The sequence below is a fragment of the Schistocerca gregaria genome, chromosome 2 (assembly GCF_023897955.1).
Source record: "Schistocerca gregaria isolate iqSchGreg1 chromosome 2, iqSchGreg1.2, whole genome shotgun sequence".
Lineage (NCBI taxonomy): Eukaryota > Metazoa > Arthropoda > Insecta > Orthoptera > Acrididae > Schistocerca > Schistocerca gregaria.
The window spans coordinates 412090231-412114018 of NC_064921.1; the positions used below are offsets into that span (position 1 = coordinate 412090231).

The following is a 23788-nucleotide window of genomic DNA, read 5'->3' on the forward strand; positions in this document are numbered from 1 at the left end:
TGTACGACATAAAAATAGCAGTCCTGTTTCTGGACGTTTGGATACTCAGCACTTGTTTGTTTAATTGAATTCTTGACTCACAATGCCGCAGTGTCTGTATGTTTTACTCGTATGACAACAGACACCATGAGATACAAGCAAAATCTTCAAGTCATCATTACCTCAGGAATAAAAGTGTGACTTTTAATATCTACTGCAAAAAAGATTTCGAGTTTCTGCTATAGTGCATACTTTTTCTTTTCCGTTCTTACCGCAAAACCGGTTTCTTCAAGGCAACGTCTGGCTTGTTTGCAAAGTAAACCGGTTGGGATACGTTGTGACGGTTTCTTGTTACAAGCAACACGCCACGCGCCAAACAGAGTAGCGTACCGAGCGTACGCGTGGGTGAGATAAGATGCAGCTATTTGCCGCGAAAATGACGTGGGATTAGTTACAAACCACGAAAATACTGGTAAGGGTTCCAACATTACTGTTGTAGGACAGCGGAGAGACAAGGTTCAAAAATGGCTCTGAGCACTATGGGACTTAACATCTAACTAACCTAAGGACATCACACACATCCATACCCGAGGCAGGATTCGAACCTGCGACCGTAGCAGTAGCGCGGTTCCGGACTGAAGCGACTAGAACCGCTCGGCCAACGCGGCCGGTGAGAGACAAGGACAGACTAAAGATTTAACTTACACAGGACGTCCCCTGGAGGGATGGCCAATATTCAGCAATATGACAGGGACGATAATTCGAAGCAAGAAAGTCTAGTGAACATGGGCTCCATAATATATGCCTTAAGAGTTATGAGCACTTCTAAACTTCGAGCCTGTGAAACAGATCTTTGCTACTGCAAGCTCTTTGCTTTCCGCATTTGGAGGGAAAGCTCTTAAGGTACGGATTTTAGAGTCCACGTTCGCTATACTTTTTTGCTTCGAATAAAAGTTGCTATCATATCCCTGAATGCTGACCAGTCCTCCTGGGGCAACCCGTGCATTTCCTGAAGCGATTTAGGAAAACCTTGGAAAACATAAACCATTAAGGTTGGAGGGAGATTAATCTCAGCTCCACTCGAATAGCTGCCCGTTGTTGCACCGCGTCGATCCGTGCTGCTTAATTTCAGTTTAATAGCACTCGCTTGCCGAAGACTAGAAAATAATTTGCAGGAACAAATAATTTTAACTCCATTTTATATTAGTGAGATACACTGATAATCAAAAACTTTCGACCATTGTCCAACGCGATAATGGAAGCCGCCTAATGGCCTTGCGAGCAGTTGACACGGCAAAGAAAGTGCGCAAGCGGAGCAGAGACGAATGTTGAACAAGACAAGCTACGAGAACAGCAGTAAATGGGGAGATCCACAGACAGAAATAACTTTGACAGAGATCAGATTGTTGTGGCCGCGCGTCTGGGAACTAGCATCTCGAAAACGGCGGAGCTGGTCCGTTGTTCGAATGCTACTGCCCCGAGCTTCTGTGGAAAGGGGTTGAAGGTCAATGAAACCACTCATATATGACAACGTACTGGGCATCCACGTGGACGTAAGAGGCTTGCCTGCTCTGTAAAGCAGGTTAGACAGCGATACGTGGCAAATCTGACGGCGGAGTACAATGCTGGTGCAGGCTGTCGGTTTCGGAGCACATTGCCGAAAACGGGGCTCGGCAGCAGACAACACTTTATCAAGTTGCCAAAACGGCAACGAGGGTGGTTTGAAAATTTCTCGGAATCACCACAAGAGGTCAGCGCTAGCGCAACCGGTTGTTTACGCGATATTACTTGAACTGTTATTTGGAAACACGTGCCACGTCAGTGATTTTGGAAGAGAGTTGAAGAGGTGACGATTCTGTTGTTCCCGCGCAGTAGACGGTAAATCAGTCTAATCTAGAAGCCGTAAATTCAATTAAATACCTAGGTATTACAATTACGAACAACTTCAATTGGAAGGAACACATAGAAAAAATGTTGTGGGGAAGGCTAACCAAAGACTGCGTTTTATTGGCAGAACACTTAGAAAATGTAACAGATCTACTAAGGAGACTGCCTACGCTACATTTGTCCGTTCTCTTTTAGAATACTGCTGCGCGTTGCGAGATCCTTACCAGATAGGACAGGCGGAGTACATCGAAAAAGTTCAAAGAAAGACAGCACGTTTTGTATTATCGCGGAATATGGGAGAGATTGTCACAGAAATGTTACTGGATTTGGGCTGGACGCCATTAAAAGAAAGGTTTTTCGCTGCGACGGAATCTTCTCACTAAATTCCAATCACCAACTTTCTCCTCCGAACGCGAAAATATTCTGTTGACACCTACCTACATAGGGAGGAACGATCACCAAGGTAAAGTAAGGGAAATCAGAGCTTGTACGGGAATATATAGGCGTTCGTTCTTTCCGCGCGCTATACGAGATTGGAATAATAGAGAATTGTGAAGGTGGTTCGATGAACCCTCTGACAGGCACTTAAATGTGATTTGCACAGCATCCTTGTAGATGTAGGTGTAGTGATTTGGAAAGAGGGGGAAAATCTAAATTCGAGCAGTGATTAAGTACTTCGTAAAGAAAGATATGAAAGCAAAGGATATTCATGTCGATGTCCAGAATAAACTGGGGAGGGGGGGGGGGGGGACTCTGCTCCTTCATATTCAACTTTTGCCAGGTTGACAAATGAATTAAAATTTGGTCGGCAGAGCTAAGATGATGATCCGCGCAGTGGTCTGCCAAAATGTGTCACTACTCCAGAAATCATTGCAAAAGTGCACAAAATGGTCATGGAGGGTCGCTCCATCTTAAAGCGTATATCACATTTAAACTGAAGAATTAGAAATGAAAAAAATATCTGCAAGATGGGTGCCGCGACTGTTGTCGCTGGGTAAAAAATGCATGAGAATGGACATACCGGAACAACGTTTGCCACGTTTTAGGAGAAACAAACAATTTTTTTTGCACCGGTTTGTGACTACAGATAAATCTTGGGTGCACTACTATACCCAAGAGACAAAACAACAGTCAGAGCAGTGGAAATATGCTGATTCTCCGCCACCAAAGAAAACTAAGACAACTCTTTCGGCCGGAAAGGTCATGGCTTCAGTGTTCTGGGATGCGAAGGGGATTCTGTCTTAGATTATCTCTCCACTGGGCAAACAATTGCTCGAGAATACTACGCTAATCTCCAGGACAAATTACAACCAAAGATGCGCAAAAAGTCCAGGTTTAGCAAGGAAGAAATTCATCTTCCATCAAGACAATGCGCGCCGGCGCACATGTGCCGTCGCCATGGCAAAATTAAGCGAACTAATGTATGAATTGTTGCCTCATCCGCCTTATTCACCTGATATGACTCCGTCAGACTTCCATCTCTTCCCGGAACTGAAAATTTTTCTTGGTGGACGAAGATTTACTTCAAACGAAGAACTGATAGCCGGAGTTGACAACTCTTTTGCACCCCAGGAGAAAACTCATTTTCGAGATGGGATCAAGGCACTGGAACATCGTTGGATCAAGTGCATTAACGTAAAAGGATACTACATTGAAAAGTAAAAAAGTTTTTTCTATTCCCTTCCGAGAACTTTTCAAACCACCCTCGTACAATTTTCCACTGGGCATGAGATCAATGAGACTGGATCGTAGATCAGTGGAAACGTGGCGCCTGGTCGGATTAATCATCTTCCATTTTCCTTGGTCGTGACCGATACGCTGTCAGTCAGGCGAACAGCTGCGCGAAACGTCAACTGCATCAAAATGATTTTCAGTTAATATGGGCTCCCGAAGTGGACCAGCAAAGATTTAGCGTCACGATGTGTGTTATAGGGACTTCAAACCTGCCAGCATTTGTCCAAACTACGCATAGCGAAATGTTCGAGGTTTCTTTGATCAATAGACTATTCTCGCGATGTTTCACTACCCAAAGAAAATTCGAACGCATGAATTGTAAATGACAGAAGTTCAAATGCATTTTTGCTACAGCGAAAAAGCAATTACGTTTGTTAGCGAGATGCAGTGAGGATAATATGACATCCCACTCATTTTCGTTGGGACAAAGCTGAGAACAAACTGTGCAAATCTGGTAAGTCTCGGCAAACATTACAACATGGGTCGCCAGACTTCTTATCTCCTGTAGCGCAACACTTTTCACGAAAATGAGCACAGCATATTTCTCATTAAGTTCTGTTCCAACATTGTGTAACATATTCCTTGAACCTCATGACCTGTGACAGTGGCAGCTCTTCGGCTTGTTATGAAGCTGATTTCAATCGTTCGAAGGAATGATTGTTAGTTAGAAAGTAGCTACTTGATCGTTCGGCGGTAACTGTCCCATTGTGATCGTAACCTAAAGTACTATGACAGCTGTGGACTATGTGAACATTATGGCAGATTTCCCGAGTCGGTTCATTCTTGCTGTCTTCCCTGACGACGACCGCATCGTCCAGCAAGACAACTATCGCAAGGTCAGAATCGTGCTGCAATGGTTTGAGAGGCGTGACAGTCAACTTACGTTGATGTTTTGGTCGCCAAATGCACCTGATCTGAACCCGATGGAACACATCTAAGGCGCTGTCGGGTGCCTAAATCAGGGCGCACTAACCAACGGGAATTGCGTGATCTGCACATACACATCCAGCGCCACATACCTCCAGAAACCTACCACGGTTTTGTTGAATCCATACCACGCAGAATCACTGCTGTGCTGCACTCAAAAACTGGACCAACTCGCTGTTCAGAAGGTGAACGTAATGTTCTGGCTCAACAGTGTACATCACCAGCAGACAAATATTTGAGTTACTCAGATATTCAACGGATGATCACGTAAATATGGCGGAAGTTATAACGATATGTTTACGTAATGTGTATACATAAACATACGTTATAAACGTCCCCGTTCGTAGTCGCTAATTGTAACAATATGTTTACTTTTGTGCTGCAACATATAGCTATAATCAGCGGTGGAAATATATTTGCGAACGCCGACCGTGTGCGGCTGCCTCTTGTTGGATCGTCTGATCACTCGGAAGTTGCATTGCAGAGAAGAATAAATGCCTATTCAAAATATAATTATTTTTGGATAGCTCAACATGAATTTGCTAAGGGACCGTAGTTTATCATGCATTTACCAGTAGAATGTGGCGCGGAGAAAATATTTCGCCGCATACAACTTCCGTCCGATTTCGACGAAAGAATTCGTGACTGAACTGTCTATTTGGCAGAAACATAAAGAAAATTAAATAACTTCATGAAGGAGTGAGACATAGATTCTACACTAAATAAATAGTCCATACACCAATTCCATTTAAATCTGAATTTATGGCAATTAATAGAAGAACTTACACTGCAATGAAAAATTTAACATGGATGCCGTTTTGACTGGCACTTCTCTTCTGGTAATGACAATAATTCCTTTGACGTTTTCACATACACGTCGCACAATAAATTTACTGCTACGCAGTATTGCACTTTTAGTATTGCACTTTACTTTACACTAAAATAATATTTTTAACGATAATAATACAGTGGCAAGACATGCGCGTCCGACATAAGTTACAAGAGACAAGAGAAGAATGAGTAACTGTTCATCGAGAATATCTCGTAAATAACAAAAAAGAAAATGTGTAAAAGTGTTCTTCTGTCCGTTTTTCGCGCCGCAGTTTGCAAAATCAATAACTCACTGCATCTCTGACGGCGCTTCGACAATAAACAAGTTACGTCACAGGTCGTTCACCTTTTACATTCTCGCAACATTATTTGCTAACTGTAGCTGTTGCCGAGCGACTGCTCGATTAGTGAATGATTTAAAATGATAAGGCAATCACATAATGTTACAAAGTCTGATAACAAACTTTCAGACTGTAAGAGTAGCCTTCTGCAGTCGTTCTCATCTTCATCAGAACTCTTTTGGGTATGGTTTTATGTTATTACACGGAGTGGTTTTGAAAAAAGTTTATCATATTCCTACTGGACTTAGTATTGGTGAAACCTGGAAGAAAAGATCCTATTATGATACGTCTGGAGACCAATGCCTGTTGAGATTGGGGCTGTTTTACTTGTGATGAGTAATGTGTATTTACAGATGAGGCTGGGTTCATAAAAGATGTCAAGGTAATTGATCACAAAACGCACATGTGGGCGGATGCAAATCCTCAAGCAGTCAAGTACGTGAGTCATCGGGATCGCTTCAGTATCGGTGTACTGGCAGCGATAGGTTCTTAGGGTCATACACTTCTCCAAACAGAGTATCAGGTGCTGTGGCTCACCTATTTCTGCTCGATGAGTTACCAGCATTGTTGTAAGACGTTTCCCCTGCAAAAAGACAGCGACTGTTGTTTCTGCAGTATGGAGACCACCCTGTTCTCTTCGGATCGTGCGACAGTGCCTCATTGCAACGTTTCGCGGTCGATGGATTGATCGAGGAGGTGCAGTAGCGTCGCCTCCTAGTTCAGCGGATCTCAGTCCGTTAGCTTTCTGCATACGGGAGCATTCATAGGTACGGGTATATACCCACCCATCGACAATGTGCAACCCACACAGGAGTGTGTGAACAATGCATGTTTCGCAGTCCAAATGGAACCAGATGAATCTGAAAGAGCGTGTGGTTCACTGCAAAGAAGGCTGAAGAGTGTTAGGATGCTTGGTAACAACATGCAGCACTGCTGACTAAAACTTCTAGAGTTTCCAACTGGATGCCAGTGTGGAAAAACCGTGACTTCTCCACTAGGGTCATCATTTTATGGTGAAATAAGCTGTGTATTTTTTCAGCAGACTGGAGAACATATCCTCCATATAGAGATGTCTATTCAGTTCCGTCTTGCCTACTGCCCATGTTACGCATCCACACAGAGTTGTGCAACGAACATAGCTTTCCATGACTGTCCTCGTGAGAGAGGACAAGTTGGCTCATCTATTTCCGGTGTACACAGCTGAACCTCGGGTTTCCAACGAAATGGCAGTACTGAAAAACCACGGTACCTGTCAGGTGTCATGCTCATCATCTTTTGACGATTTCATTTCACCCGAAGATGATGTGTGTTAGACTCGAAACGTCACGGTTTTTCCAACACTTATCCAGCTGGAAACCCAGTGCCTAATAGTGTGTATTTATATTGCGAGTTGTTGCGTCTGGAAACAAACGTATTCATTTGCAAGCGGCCCAGCAGTCTGTGAACTCACTTTAATAGAGGTGGTAATAGGAATACACAGTTTAAACTGCGTGCGGTTTTCGTTTCGATCGGTTGGCAACTCTTGCTACTGCTGAAATATTATCTAGAGACAGTGCAGTCAGTGAAAATGAATCTTTTCCTGCCCAAGAACGCATTTTAGTGGAAGCGTATTACAAATAGGGTGCGGCGAAGGTTTTTTTAGACACTTCGCAGTTTCTGTCGACGAAAAATACCTGATTAATCGATAATTCTATGAATATTTGAAAAGTTTGAGGGAAGTCTTTGAGTTGCTGATGCTAAGACACCAAATCAACGTCGTACCACCCAGGCTACTGAAGATATAGGCTAGCAAATAAGTGTACCACAAAGCCCTTGAATCTCGTCGATCACAAGAATTGGACATTTTGAGGGGTACCAAGCCAAACGAGCATTTGCAACGGCGCAAATTTACCTACTGAGTGTTGGGGAATCCAACTGTGGATGTCGTTTTGCGAGCAATGTCCTGTTTAGTGTTGGGTCGCATTTTCAACTGGACAGCTAAGTCAACAACCATAACTGTCGAATATATGGTGACGAGAATCCTCGCATAACACAACAGCCGACGAGTGCAGTACTATCTAGTGTAGTTTGAGTTCTGCTGGTCGAAATGCGTGAGACTTTTTAGTTCATGTAGCAGTTGTTGCAGTGCTGGTGAATGGCGTACATTATCGCAACACGATAAATGAGTGTCTGTGGTCCCAGCTGTAAGGGATAAACCTAAAAACCAAGTGGTTCCAGCAAGATAGCGACACCTGTCATACCACGTCTAAATCACGCACGTTCTTGTAGGACAAGTTTCAGTGTCGTGACATCTCACGCCATTGCGCCCGGAAATGACCTCCATAATTTCGCGACGTGGTGTGGTGTTACTGTACCCTGTGGGTTTATGTGAAGTCAGTTGTAAACATACCGAGAATCATTCCCGAGTTAAAGGACCAAATTCAGTGCATTACTGCGAAAATCGATCTATAAATGGTTTAAAATGTCATTGAAATGCCTGGTTAAATCCGCAGGACAGAACAGGTAGTTGGAATTGTGGAAAGGGGCCAAAAATGAGCGACTGTCAGTTACACTCCAACACTTATAACTTTATTTAGTTGGCCAAACGTTACAGCGCAAATTTCGGAGCTTAACTATCGACTGTATATGTCACACAGTCTTATGGCTTAAGGGCACAGCCTCTTTAATTTTTAAAAGAGCTGAAGGCCCATGGTTTAAAACACAACTACAATAAATTTAGAAAAAGCAGGAAGCTCAAGGTATTATCCTTAAATAATATTTCAAATGAGGCTGAAGGCCCAAACAATCTAAGACTTGACAAGTAAGGAATTTTAATTTTAAAACGGTTGAAGGCCCGTTATTTTAAAAAAACACAACTACAATAAATTTTCAAAGGCAGAAGGTCCAAAGCGTTATCCTTAAATAATTTTTAAAAAAAGGAAGCTGAAGACCCATACAGTCTAAGACTTAACAATAAGGAATTTTACTTTTAAATGGATGAAGGCCCATGATTTAAAACCCAACTAAAAGCGTACATATTCGAACCATCGGTTATGAGCCATTAAAATACACAATCAAACACCAGTAAGAAAAGGCAGTACAGCCAACGGCGCTCAGAAGTTTTCGGGTCGGTCTGCACTTGAAATATTAACGTTCGCTTAGGGAGAGAGGTAGTCGGCCCAAATATATCCTATTTGCTGGCAACCCAACCAAGAGACAGTCAACGGACCCACCGACAAGATGACTTGCTTTCCACCCGACCAGTACACAAGGAACCCCAAAGCCAAAACGTAAAAGGTGTAGCCGCACACAACCACGTATGCACAAGCTGTCAAAACTACACACACGTGTTGGACAGCGACAACACGACGAGGAAAAGACACTGTCTGAATTTTACGTTAGTGGCTAGGTCAGGTAACAGGAACGCTAACGGTCACAAGGCAGAAAATTCCGCTGGTGCACTTGGACTTCAAATATCCAAAATACAGTTAAACTCCACCGGATGGTGACCAAACTTTGGCCAGCTCAAACACTCGCTGTTGCTCACGAGAATACCCCCAACAGCCAACCATGAGAACCAACGGCACAATGTGAACAGACTGGCTTCCGTAATTAAATGACCACACTGCTTTGATGTCCTGGGTCGGTGAGTCACGAACCTCGTAGCAATCGGAACAGCTGCCACACACTCAGACACTGCGTAGAGGCCGCCAGCGGGCGCGGCCTACTGCGCCGCGCGATTTCCTGACTGATCCACACCAACCAACCGACTACCACACATCAGCACGGCGACAGCACTAAAATAACTACACACAGTTTCACGAACACTTGCCCGAAGGCCTGGACAATACTAACGGCAGCGACTGTGCAATAACAAGGACGGATCACGAGTCGGCACACTCAAGAAATCCATAAGAGATCGCCGGTCAACATACACGCCGTCCGACAAGCAGACCGACCAACAACCAACCAAGGTGGTCCGCGCTCAAGTGATATGTATCGGCAGCCGTCGGGCGAGTCATGGCTGTCCGGACCTCACTGCAGCCGCGCCCCGACTGAACTTCTGCCGCGTCCTTAACACTGCCAGGTCCGAACTGCACTGCTAGCGCCTCCCAACTCACTCGCAGATCCGAACTAACTCCGAACACACGACAACCGGGAAGTAATAGCAGTCTGCAAAGATAATACGCCTGGGCTTATATCGATGAGCGCTGCTGCTGCTGCTCACGGGCAGGCAAGGCGGCAACTGAGTGACACCAGTAATTGAAATTAACATAACGAGGTGGCTGTACAGTAAAAACAGGATGTCAAATGAGACGTGGCGCGAACATGAGCCACGCACGGCTCAGTCATTGAAAATGTCTAAGAAGAGTAAGAATTTGTCAACATAATTTTGGCGGGCAATCGTCAGATATTATTTTCCACACGTAACTGCCCTGTATACTGGTGAATTCACAAAAGTTTTTCAGCTTTTCAAGTAACTAATGTGCTTAACTTAGAAATTAAATTGTGGGCTCTTATTTTACGTTGGCACAGTGAGAAGTGACGTCAGCGCTAGTGCACTACACAGGCTGTGCCGCTTTTGAGCATTCGACGACGACACTCTCCGTATTAGGATGCAGTCACAGTGGGACCGATATCGGTGGGTTCCTCCGATGACCGACATCGGCTGAAGATGAACGGTCTTTTCAAATCAGCACGCCACTACATGCGCGTTCGCACTGCAGCCGATCTCATCATCCGAATGTTCAGACTTCGGGTGACAATTGGTGAAATTCAAACTGATTTGTTTTCTGCGGTCAAATCGACCGTCGTTCTCACTCACGAAATATGAATTGTGAGGAACTGATAAATTTAGCCCAACAAAAAGTGAGTTTGTGCCATCCCAAAGATGGAAAATATCATAAACATTTTTGAAAGGTGCCTATCAGCAGCTGTCAAATAGTGTATAAAATGCATGATTGGCCATCAGCTGCTTTTATTTTACACCCAAATATCAACCCGTGTCAGTCACCAACCATCACACGGATAAGAGTTAAAATGGTTTAAGCCATCACATTACATTTGTCATTACTTACTGTGTAGAGGACTTTTAGAAGCAAACATACTAAGTGCACACACAGACCAGAATGGTTAGCATACTGGACTCTCATTCCAGAGGACGACAGTTAAAAACCGCGTACGGGCATTTTCATTTAGGTTTTCTGTGATTTCTCTAAATCGCATGATGCAAATGCCGAGATGGTTCTCGAGTTTCCAGCCAAATGGTAGTACTGGTTCTGTGTACGCTTAGTATGTTTGCTTCTAAAAGTCCTGTGTCGTATATTGATAATCATGACATTCTCTACACATTATTTAAGTAATGACAAATGTAATGTGGTGGCTTAAACCATTTTAACCCTTATCCGTGAAGATAGTCCATGACTGAAACAGGTTGATATTTGTGTTTAAAATAAAAGCAGCTGATGGCCAATCACGCATTTTATACAAAAATATAATGACGGGGGTATAGTTAGAATCTATGGGTTGGAATCTCAGGGTTACTGGAAACCACAAGTAGGCAAAATTTTTATCCGAAAGTTTAGGAGTAAATTATAACCTCAAAACATAATCTGTTCGCGTAAGAAGGGTGGAGTACCTTATGCTTACAGTTACTGTAGTGGATCTCTTTGGGTTGTGGTAGGTTGACATTAGCTGTCTACAAATTATTATTACTGCTTACTGGCGTTTGTATGCCAGCATGGTGGTGGTTCTGTTATACGAAGTAGCTCTGTTATATGAAGTTGTTTGGAAATGTAGTGTATGTGTTTCCATTTTTCAGTGCTTTAGATTTTCCTAGTACGTTATTCTGAAGTTTATGCTTGTCTTTCGCATGTATGCTGAATGACAGTCACGGTTTATTGACGAATGCCTGCATTAACTTCAAATAAATACAGCAAAATAATGTTCGTAATCTTGTGTCTCAAGATCACCACAAATCATCTCCAGTAAGTGACCGAACGTTTCTCCTTTCATCTCATGTTGTTGTTGTTGTTGTCTTCAGTCCTGAGACTGGTTTGATGCAGCTCTCCATGCTACTCTATCTTGTGCAAGCTTCTTCATCTCCCAGTACTTACTGCAACTTACATCCTTCTGAATCTGCTTAATGTATTCATCTCTTGGTTTCCCTCTACGATTTTTACCCTCCACGCTGCCCTCCAATGCTAAATTTGTGATCTCTTGAGGCCTCAGAATATGCCCTACCAACCGATCCCTCCTTGTAGTCAAGTTGTGCCACAAACTCTTCTTCACCCCAATTCTATTCAATACCTTCTCATTAATTATGTGATCTACCCATCTAATCTTCAGCATTCTTCTGTAGCACCACATTTCGAAAGCTTCTATTCTCTTCTTGTCTAAACTATTTATCGTCCACGTTTCACTTCCATACATGGCTACACTCCGTACAAATACTTTCAGAAACGACTTCCTGACACTTAAATCTATACTCGATGTTAACAAATTTCTCTTCTTCAGAAACGCTTTCCTTTTCATTGCCAGTCTACATTTTATATCCTCTCTACTTCGACCATCATCAGTTATTTTGCTCCCCAAGTAGCAAACCTCCTTTACTACTTTAAGTGTCTCATTTCCTAACCTAATTCCCTCAGCATCACATTCATCTCATATATCCGTTAAATTTATGTGGTTATTCTGATAGCTCAGGACAAAATGCACAGTGCTCCTCATGTTCTTTTTGAGACAGATACCTGTGTACCTCATGCACATGCATTCGGCGCCTTTTTAATAGTGAAAGCCACAATGCAGCATACATCTACAAGCACACTAGCTGGTTAAAAATCGAACCGTGTTCATACACGGAAGATTCTAAACTAAGCTAACCTTCGTTGACCCCATCAAAAATTGACGAAGGAGATAGGACGCACTGTGACCAAGCTGTCGGCCGATGTTACTGCACGACTCTTGGCGTCTGACTATCGTTGTCACTACCACTGTGAATGCAGCCTTAAGCCCCCCCCCCCCCCCCCCCCCCCACACACACACACACACATGCGGACGATTTCGCTAGCCGTCCCGCTGAGCGGTGGTGAACGATGGTTCGCCTGTGTACGTGTTATTGGCGATTATATACTTGTCGGTTCCGTGGTTCGGGTGCGTCGGTTTGCCGGAGGGCCTCTACCTTATAGCTTCGATCACTACCTTCCAGCCAACTAGTTTCCCGCACTTCGTCAGTGTATGCAGGTAGGGCTCCCCAAGCTGTTGCCCTTGCCCTCCCAGTCACATAGGTCGGCGAGCGAGTTGCCGTACCTGTCGGGCTGTGAACGGGCGGCTTCGTGCGGGCTATGGTCCGTTGCAGCGCGCTCCGAGAAAGGGGGGGGGGGGGGCAGAGTTACGAGTTGTTGTGGGTGCTGTGTTACGAACGACCACCGTGAAGAAGGGCAGGTGCAGTTCGACAGCTGAAGCATATGCACAAACTCATACCTCGCAAACCTTGTAAGCCAAATCTAATGAGTCTACAAAATTTCCATATTGACAAGTTACCTCAAAATTCGACAAATATACACATTCAAAGCCAGTATTTTCTCACCAGAGCACTGAAAACGAAATAGTTCCTTAAGCAAAAGATAAGCCAAAGGAAAACAAGTGGAGTCATACACTGCCAGAAGTAAATCTCATAAAACGAAAAATGCTAAAAAAAAAATGTTGCAGTGAGCACTTACTGCAATACTGATAGCGTAGCACTTACTGCAATACTGATAGCGTAGCAGTTACTGCAATACTGATAGCGTACAGTAAAGAATGTGTGTCGCATGTAAATTAGTGCTGAGTCTCCTAATAAACTGTTCGGCAATGGTACCTAAAAATAAAAGTTTCTTCTTAATTTGTGTCCCTTCAAAGTGTTGTCACCTTCAGAAGTATTTGTAGATACTTTTAACACCTTCTCCTTACTGTAACAGTTCCTGGAACCCTTTCAAGCACAGTTTTTGATGAGATTTTCGCTTTCTCATTTGCCAACGGCCATACCATGTTGAATACACCGGTTCTCGTCCGATCACCGAAGTTAAGCAACATCGGGCCCGGTTCGTACTTGGATGGGTGACCGCCTGGGAACACCGGGTGCTGTTGGCTCCCTCTCACCCTCCCCCCCCCCCCCCCCCCATGAACCATGGATTTTGCTGTTGGTGGGGAGGACTACGGGCCTTAGCGATACAGATGGCCGTACGTAGGTGCAACCACAACGGAGGGGTATCTGTTGAGAGGCCAGACAAACGTGTGGTTCCTGAAGAGGGGCAGCAGCCTTTTCAGTAGTTGCAGGGGCAACAGTCTGGATGACTGACTGATCTGGCCTTGCAATATTAACCAAAACGGCCTTGCTGTGCTGGTACTGCGAACGGCTGAAAGCAAGGGGAGACTACAGCCGTAATTTTTCCCGAGGACATGCAGCTTTACTGTATGATTAAATGATGATGGCGTCCTCTTGAGTAAAATATTCCGGAGGTAAAATAGTCCCCCATTCGGATCTCCGGGCGGGGACTACTCCAGAGGATGTCGTTATCAGGAGAAAGAAAACTGGCATTCTACGGATCGGAGCGTGGAATGTCAGATCCCTTAATCGGGCAGGTAGGTTAGAAAATTTAAAAAGAGAAATGGATAGTTTAAAGTTAGATATAGTGGGAATTAGTGAAGTTCGGTGGCAGGAGGAACAAGACTTCTGGTCAGGTGACTACAGGGTTATAAACACAAAATCAAATAGGGGTAATGCAGGAGTAGGTTTAATAATGAATAGGAAAATAGGAATGCGGGTAAGATACTACAAACAGCATAGTGAACGCATTATTGTGGCCAAGATAGATACGAAGCCCACACCTACTACAGTAGTACAAGTTTATATGCCAACTAGCTCTGTAGATGACGAAGAAATTGAAGAAATGTACGATGAAATAAAAGAAATTATTCAGATAGTGAAGGGAGACGAAAATTTAATAGTAATGGGTGACTGGAATTCGAGTGTAGGAAAAGGGAGAGAAGGAAACATAGTAGGTGAATATGGATTGGGGCTAAGAAATGAAAGAGGAAGCCGCCTAGTAGAATTTTGCACAGAGCACAACTTAATCATAGCTAACACTTGGTTTAAGAATCATGAAAGAAGGTTGTATACATGGAAGAACCCTGGAGATACTAAAAGGTATCAGATAGATTATATAATGGTAAGACAGAGATTTAGGAACCAGGTTTTAAGTTGTAAGACATTTCCAGGGGCAGATGTGGACTCTGACCACAATCTATTGGTTATGACCTGTAGATTAAAACTGAAGAAACTGCAAAAATGTGGGAAATGAAGGAGATGGGACCTGGATAAACTGAAAGAAACAGAGGTTGTACAGACTTTCAGGGAGAGCATAAGGGAACAATTGACAGGAATAGGGAAAGATATACAGTAGAAGAAGAATGGGTAGCTCTGAGGGATGAAATAGTGAAGGCAGCAGAGGATAAAGTATGTAAAAAGACGAGGGCTGCTAGAAATCCTTGGGTAACAGAAGAAATATTGAATTTAATTGATGAAAGGAGAAAATATAAAAATGCAGTAAATGAAGCAGGCAAAAAGGAATACAAACGTTTCAAAAATGAGATCGACAGGAAGTGCAAAATGGTTAAGCAGGAATGGTAAGAGGACAAATGTAAGGATGTAGAAGCTTATCTCACTAGGGGTAAGATAGATACTGCCTACAGGAAAATTAAAGAGACTTTTGGAGAAAAGAGAGCCACGTGTATGAATATCAAGAGCTCAGATGGAAACCCAGTTCTAAGCAAAGAAGGGAAGGCAGAAAGGTGGAAGGAGTATATAGAAGGTTTATACAAGGGCGATGTACTTGAGGACAATATTATGGAAATGGAAGAGGATGTAGATGAAGACGAAATGGGAGATACGATACTGCGTGAAGAGTTTGACAGAGCACTGAAAGACCTGAGTCGAAACAAGGCCCCCGGAGTAGACAACATTCCATTAGAACTACTGACGGCCTTGGGAGAGCCAGTCATGACAAAACTCTACCAGCTGGTGAGCAAGATGTATGAGACAGGCGAAATACCCTCAGACTTCAAGAAGAATATAATAATTCCAATCCCAAAGAAAGCAGGTGCTGTCAGATGTGAAAACTACCGAACTATCAGTTTAATAAGTCACAGCTGCAAAATAGTAAAGCGATTTCTTTACAGACGAATGGAAAAACTGGTAGATGCGGACCTCGGGGAGGATCAGTTTGGATTCCGTAGAAATGTTGGAACACGTGAGGCATTACTGACCTTACGACTTATCTTAGAAGAAAGATTAAGAAAAGGCAAACCTACTTTTCTAGCATTTGTAGACTTAGAGAAAGCTTTTGACAATGTTGACTGGAATACTCTCTTTCAAATTCTGAAGGTGGCAGGGGTAAAACACAGGGAGCGAAAGGCTATTTACAATTTGTACAGAAACCAGATGGCGGTCATAAGTGTCGAGGGCCATGAAAGGGAAGCAGTGGTTGGGAAAGGAGTGAGACAGGGTTGTAGTCTCTCCCCGATGTTATTCAATCTGTATATTGAGCAAGGAGTAAAGGAAAGAAAAGAAAAATTTGGAGTAGGTATTAAAATTCATGGAGAAGAAGTAAAAACTTTGAGGTTCGCCGATGACATTGTAATTCTGTCAGAGACGGCAAAGGACTTGGAAGAGCAGTTGAACGGAATGGACAGTGTCTTGAAAGGAGGATATAAGATGAACATCAACAAAAGCAAAACGAGGATAATATAATGTAGTCAAATTAAATTGGGTGATGCTGAGGGAATTAGAGTAGGAAATGAGACACTTAAAGTAGTAAAGGATTTTTGCTATTTAGGAAGTAAAATAACAGATGATGGTCGAAGTAGAGAGTATATAAAATGTAGACTGGCAATGGCAAGGGAAGTGTTTCTGAAGATGAGAAATTTGTTAACATCGAGTGTCAGGAAGCCGTTTCTGAAAGTATTTGTATGGAGTGTAGCCATGTACGGACGTGAAACATGGACAATAAATAGTTTGGACAAGAAGAGAATAGAAGCTTTCGAAATGTGGTACTACAGAAGAATGTTGAAGGTTAGGTGGGTAGATCACGTAACTAATGAGGAAGTATTGAATAGGATTGGGGAGAAGAGACGTTTGTGGCACAACTTTACTAGAAGAAGGGATCGGCTGGTAGGACATGTCCTGAGGAATCAAGGGATCACAAATTTAGCATTGGAGGGCAGCGTGGAAGGTAAAAATCGTAGAGGGAGACCAAGAGATGAGTACACTAAGCAGATTCAGAAGGATGTAGGTTGTAGTAGATACTGGGTGATGAAGAAGCTTGCACAGGATAGAGTAGCATGGAGAGCTGCATCAAACCAGTCTCACGACTAAAGACAACAACAACAACAACAACATTTGCGTCTTCCAACAAAAGTTTAATGGCACTGCATGGAATGACGTAGGACCTATTATGAAGATAGTCCCCTGCAGCTTCGATACGTAGAGACTGCTGTGCCAGTCTACGTGCAGTAGTAAAGAAATACAAGAGCGCTCGAATTGTGGAGACCGACAGGCGACAGTCAGTTGAGGTGGCCGCTTATTGGGGACAGTAGCATGGATTGGCGAATACTCAACGACGAGAACGCGATTCTGCACCACTGCCACGTAACCTCACACGCGCTTGTCGAGACATGCTGCTTTTTAATTCAAGGCAGGTGACGTTGCTGACAATGTATGTGGATAATATTGACGTTCCTCACGGACTGTTGTAGTAGGGGTAGTGGACATCTAAGTACTTCAGCGTATTCTGAATTTAGCAGTACTGAAACATCCCTATCTAGCGTGACATATTGTGAGTGGTTGTGTCAAAACTGGAGACTGTGCCACTGTTCCGTAACTCCTCGCCGATGCTGGCTGTGTCGTGAATCGCCAAATACCGACCTCTCTATTGAATACTGAGAGCCAATTATACGAGGTACGGGAAGATCTGGAGTCCTACGCGTGTGTTTCGAGCGGCTCCAAGTGGCTCTGACGTGCCGCTGTGGACCTGTCTAACAAACCACAACAAATACAGCAAAAAAGCCGATTGCGGATAACGGCATTCCTTTATTTGTGAATTATTCCCTTCCACATTGTTATCTCGGTGCTATTCGGTGAAGCAAAGGTGGGTGGTAAATGCTTCAAGGGACATCCTTTATTACCTTCTTGGATTTGTCAAATTGACTAAGATAAGTTTCCCCATCGTCGTCTTCTTACGAAACCACAATAGCTAAACACCACGCTTCCTGAAGTATTGTTTGGCTTCACATAATAACACCTGCGGTTTATCAGACCTAGGAGCACTTTGGTTTGTCATTTAAATCTTAAAGACAGAATTCATACATTTGCCTGCAAAAAACAAGGCAAGCTGTTTGATAGCTTAACAATCTAGTTTCTATGTAGCTTTGTTCCCTTCATGTACAACAACTCAAAATGTGTAGTAAATGTTGCCTCTTATATGCACATATTAAGAGCTACAATCACTCATTTAGTGGAAGAAATGTGTTTCACATTAGCCAAGATGAACGAGGGCTAATAGCTCTTAACTATGCACTTTAAAGCTCATGTTTACTGGATCTTTTTTTTTTTCCTTTTGGACCTTAATATTATCTCTCAAAATATGGAAAGCAAAGAGCTTACAGTATTAGAGATATGTTTCACAGAGTATCAAGAGGTGCTCTTAAGGTACGCGTTTTTTAGATTTTTTTTTTTTGCTTCGAATGATCGATCGTTCCTGTTATATTCCTTAATGATGACTATTCCTACTGGGACAGCATGTATTTCTTCTCTATAACGGACATTCTTAGTAACGGACAGCCGGCCGCTGGTGGCCGAGCGGTTCTGGCGCTACAGTCTGGAATCGCGCGACCGCTACGGTCGCAGGTTCGTATCCTGCCTCGGGCATGGATGTGTGTGATGTCCTTAGGTTAGTTAGGTTTCAGTAGTTCTAAGTTCTAGGGGACTTTTGACCTCAGCAGTTGAGTCCAATAGTGCTCAGAGCAATTTGAACCATTTTTCTTAGTAACAGACACGGGGATCGAAAATTACTTCCAGAATACAAGTGAAACTTCTTATCAACGGACAGCCTGTCATAAAACGGTCACATTTCCTGGAATCTGAGACACGAATGGCTACGACCTCGAGCCAGCGCGCCTGTTTCACGTTACTACCAAGCGTACATTCAGCAGGTACTTAACTTTGTCGCTATACCTTGATAAGTATCTGCTGCGCACGCTGCTATGTCACAGAAACGCAAACGGCTGACTTTGAAGGAAATTCTAGTGTTAGAGTTATGGCACTGAGGTTAGTTGTAGATAAAACACATCAATGAGTTTTGCAGAAATAAAAGTGGCAACCTTACGTTGATAACGGCCTATGAGTGGACATCTTATTCTGGGAAAAGCACTCGGAATCGCTAAAGATGGCTGAATAGTTTCAGGGTTAAGAGCATCTATATGCTAACCGTGTATGGCGAATCTGGTTGAGGTGACGAAAATATTGTGTCGGAGAGGGGAAAAAAGGTATGTGGAGTCTACGAAGGTTATGAAGAAAGAAACGTGGTTAACTAGGACGAGAAGGCTCTTTTCATGTCGTTTTATTTAGAGGTGTCCCTATGAGTCTGTCTTCTTATCGTGTGTCAGTAAGATAGTTAAATTTTAAAAAGCTGTCGTTATAGACAGGCCAACAGGGACCTGACTCGAGTAAAATGAAGATAGAGTGGTTTCCAAACTACAGTGCGTGGAAGAAAAGGGTAATAACGACTGAGTGGCTGTTGAAATTTGGTCGAAAAATGGGTAGCTAAATAGGAAAGTGTTCGTCTTACTACAACACGCTGCAGTACAAGTCTGACGAGTATGAAACTTGTCTTCTTTCGCCGAACACTTCTTCACACTGCTACCTCTGGATCTAAGGATTATTCATAATTTTAGTTCTGAATGGGCAAAAAATTTTGACATATTGTGTTCCAAATGGCCTATCTCGTATCTGCAAATGAAATATCAATAACTGTCAGTGGATTGGAGGCAACTCTGTATATATCTTATGCCTTCAGACAAGTCCCTTTCACTAAAGTCAGCAACTGCTTCTAGGAAAGTGTTTTTGTCTGAAACAGTGACATATCTCCAGCCGTCAATGGCAGTGTCCAGGACCATGAGGTTTACTGACGTGAATTTTATCTGCTTCGTAACGATGAAGATGACGGCAGCGAAGGTGATTATGATAATTATGATGATGACATTGCTGAACAGGACTGCCTTCCACTTACAAATTGAGAAGCTGCTGAAGGGATAGGAAAGGTGGAGGGAAAGGTTAGCCTTTGTATTTGGAAAATATACTGCAAAGACAGTTATAAAAGACTTAATATTCGGAAAAAGACATCAATATTTTGTAGAATCTTAGTCTCTCCATAAGTAAAACCCACTGTAAATGGTAGAGCATTTCTAATGCAATAATTTAACAAAAAACTGCACTACTATATGCACTGTATTTTGTTGTTTGAAATTTGTGTGTGTGATGTTGCCTAAGAGGAAACTCTGCGCACTCTCAGATGAGACGAAAACCGGTTAGTAGCCTTGTGCTACATCCAACTGTTACCACCTAACGTTTTAATATCTGTCGAATGATCTGAAAGCTCTCTTGATAATTATTACGTGATACAAGGTTAGCTACTTCTATGAAAACAAATCACACGTAATATTTTTGGACCGGTGTATGAGGGAGCCAGCTGTTGCACGAAAGCAGGAGCAGCCAGATCGAAATGGAGAACACAATGAGAAATATTTTACTGCACCGGGAAGTCAAGTTCACCACACTGAGTACGCAGCTGCATCGCCGCATGTATCACAGTGATAGTAACGAGGAAGTCTGGCACCGCGCCGTGGGACACAGCTTCCGCTGACATCGTTTCTTCGGCCGTCTCTCTCTGTCTTATCACTTTTTATGGCTTCGGGCTTTCATCAGATCTGTCACTTTCGACACATGTAATTGGAATATAAAACACTCTGTAGACTATGTTCTAATTTCCAGAAGAACTTTTCCAGGTATGTGACATCTTTGTCAACGTTTTGCCCGCTGTTGGAAGTGGCCCTCATTTGTAAGTTTTATTTACTATGCAACGATGAAAGCCAGTCGGAATATTGGCAAAAACATTGGTCTGTGAAACAGCACTTGAATCCTAAGAAGCTTCCAGTTTTATTTTTTTCAGGTGATACTAGTGTCATCACCAGGTGGTTCAAGACAAATAGGCTGTTATTAAGTTTGAGCAAGTCCCATTATGTACACATCCGAACTTCTCACAAGACTGGATCTACAAAACACCATAGCCTTTAATTCGAAAATCCATGCCCTACAATTACTGAAGCGCCTTAGATCAGGTAAGTTTTTAAAACATATGATTACTCCTACAAATGATTTAGAAATAAATAATATAAGCTATTTTGTAAATTTTCATTCGCTACTGAGTTACAGAGTATTTTTGCGGGAATCTTAACTTATGACGGTCACTCCAAAAGAAATGCACACTATTTTTGTAAAAATATAGTTTTCATTCTGCATGTGTGAAAGATTTACAGTGTTTAGATGCATCCATCCCGCTTGTTTAAAGTTCAACCTGTTACCGTGAGTGGCGCCGTCACAGCATGTCTTCGACATGGCTGCTACACTTGACGTTCGTCAGAAGGAATGTGCTGTCACATAAATCCTGGGTTGTGAAAACGAGACAGTGGGAAACATCCACAAGAGGTTGAAAAAGGTGTATGGAGATGCTGCTGTCGATCGCAGTACATTTAGTCGGTGGGCAAGTAGGTTACGTGATGAAAGCGGGCACGGCAGTATTGAGGATTGTCCTCGCAGCGGCAGGCCTCGTACTGCACACACTCCAGACAATGTGCAGAGAGTTAACGAATTGGTGGCTGCTGACAGACGCATCACAGTGAACGAATTGTCACGCTACGAGGGGATAGGGGGAGGAAGTGTTTGCAGAATACTGAAAGTTTTGGCGTTAAAAAAGGTTTGTGGCAGGTGGTTTCCCAGGATATTGACAGTGGCTCACAAAAAAAAAAAAAAGAAAAACGCTATGCAGCGAAATTTGGAACAGTACGAGAATGGTGGAGATGAATTTCTTGGAAGAATTGTGACAGGAGATGAAACATGGCTCCATCATTTTTCACCAGAGACGAAGAGGCAATCAATGGAGTGGCATCATGCAAATTCATCCAAGAAAAAAAGTTATGGCTATGGTGTTTTTCGATTCCGAAGGACTCTTGCTTGTGGACATCATGCCAAGTGGAACCACCAAAAATTCTGAAGCATATGTGACTGAGTCGTGTTCGACCACATCGGCAAAAGCAGGATATTTTGCTGTTGCACGACAATTCACGGCCGCATGTCAGTCAAAAAACCAGGGAAGCGATCAAAAAACTCGGATGGACAACACTGAAACACCTGCCTTACAGTCCTGACCTGGCTCCATGTGACTATCATCTCTTTGTGAAACTGAAAGCCGGCCGCGGTGGTCTCGCAGTTCTGGCGTTGCAGTGCGGAACCGCGGGACTGCTACGGTCGCAGGTTCGAATCCTGCCTCGGGCATGGGTGTGTGTGATGTCCTTAGGTTAATTAGGTTTAAGTAGTTCTAAGTTCTAGGGGACTTATGACCTAAGATGTTGAGTCCCATAGTGCTCAGAGCCAGTTGAACCATTTTTTAGAAACTGAAAGACTGCCAAACAGTGACTCCAACAGGTTGCTCCATAATTTTACCGTGCTGGTATACAGGCGGTGGTTCCAAGATGGAGTAAGGTAGTTGAAAGGGATGGAAATTATGCGGAGAAATGAAAATATTGTTCCTAAAGGATGTATCAACACACTGTAAAACTTTCAAAAAAGTAGGATAAAAGATGGATTTAAAAAAAATAGTGTGCTTTGCTTTTGGGGTGACCCTCGTAGTAATGCTTTCAGAATAGAGAAATAACAAACATGTTTGGCGTTAGTACTACAGCATTCTAATAAAGGAAGAAGATTAGCAGTAAGCGTACTGCTGTAGTATTTCCTGTAGAGACTATCCAAAAGGTCTTAGTGTTTTGAAAACTGCTCATTAATACACATATTCCTTCCTTTGTCATTACGAATATTTTTGTTCCCTCAAGAAATAGTCCAAAAAATTATTCTAATACAAGAAACAAAAAACCTCCACAATGAGTTGAAGGACTTCATATTAATACAAAAAACGTTTCAGATACATGAGCACACACGTATCCAACAGCCTGGCAGAGGATATTAAATATCTCATGATCATGTACAGGAGTTTAAGACTGAATTAAAGAGGAAGTATAAAAAATTAGTATTTGTAGTTTTTTTATAATTAATATTGGCATGCATCTCTTATATAGTGGGTGCCAGTTATTGAACTATATGAAATGAAATCGTCATAACTTGTGAACGGTTTTCGTTAGGATGTTCAAACTGCATGGTTGGCAGCTGGGCACGATGGGAATTAGTATGAGCATGCATGGTTTAGTTTAGCGACGAAGACCACTTTCATTTGTATGGATTCGTCAAACAACAAAATTGGCGCATTTGGGGGACTGAGAATCGACATTTCGCCATCAAGAAGTCTCTTTATCCTCAACAGGTGTGCAATTTCCAGCCGGCCGCGGTGGTCTCGCGGTTCTAGGCGCACAGTCCGGAACCGTGCGACTGCTACGGTCGCAGGTTGGAATCCTGCCTCGGGCATGGATGTGTGTGATGTCCTTAGGTTAGGTTAGGTTTAAGTAGTTCTAAATTCTAGGGGACTGATGACCACAGCAGTTGAGTCCCCTAGTGCTCAGAGCCATTTTTGCAATTTCCAGTCACGGAATAATCGGTGCGATATTCCTTGATGGCACGGTGGCTATCGAACGTTACGTGAAGGTTTTGGAAGATGATTTCATCCCCATTATTAAAAGTTATCCTGATTTCGACGTGGTTCATGCAAGATGGAGCTCGACCTAATCGAAGCAGGAGAGTGTTTGATGGCCTGGAGGAGCACTTAGGGGACCGCATTCTGGCTCAGCTGTAC

At 43.0% G+C, this 23788-nt stretch overlaps 1 non-coding gene across 1 annotated transcript; it reads left to right on the forward strand.

Annotated features, from left to right (window-relative positions):
- Positions 1-13689: 13689 nt before the first annotated feature.
- LOC126337084 (5S ribosomal RNA) lies at positions 13690-13808 on the forward strand. Its single transcript, XR_007565040.1, has one exon. It is a non-coding gene; the product is annotated as a 5S ribosomal RNA (ribosomal RNA).
- The last annotated feature ends 9980 nt before the right edge of the window (positions 13809-23788 follow it).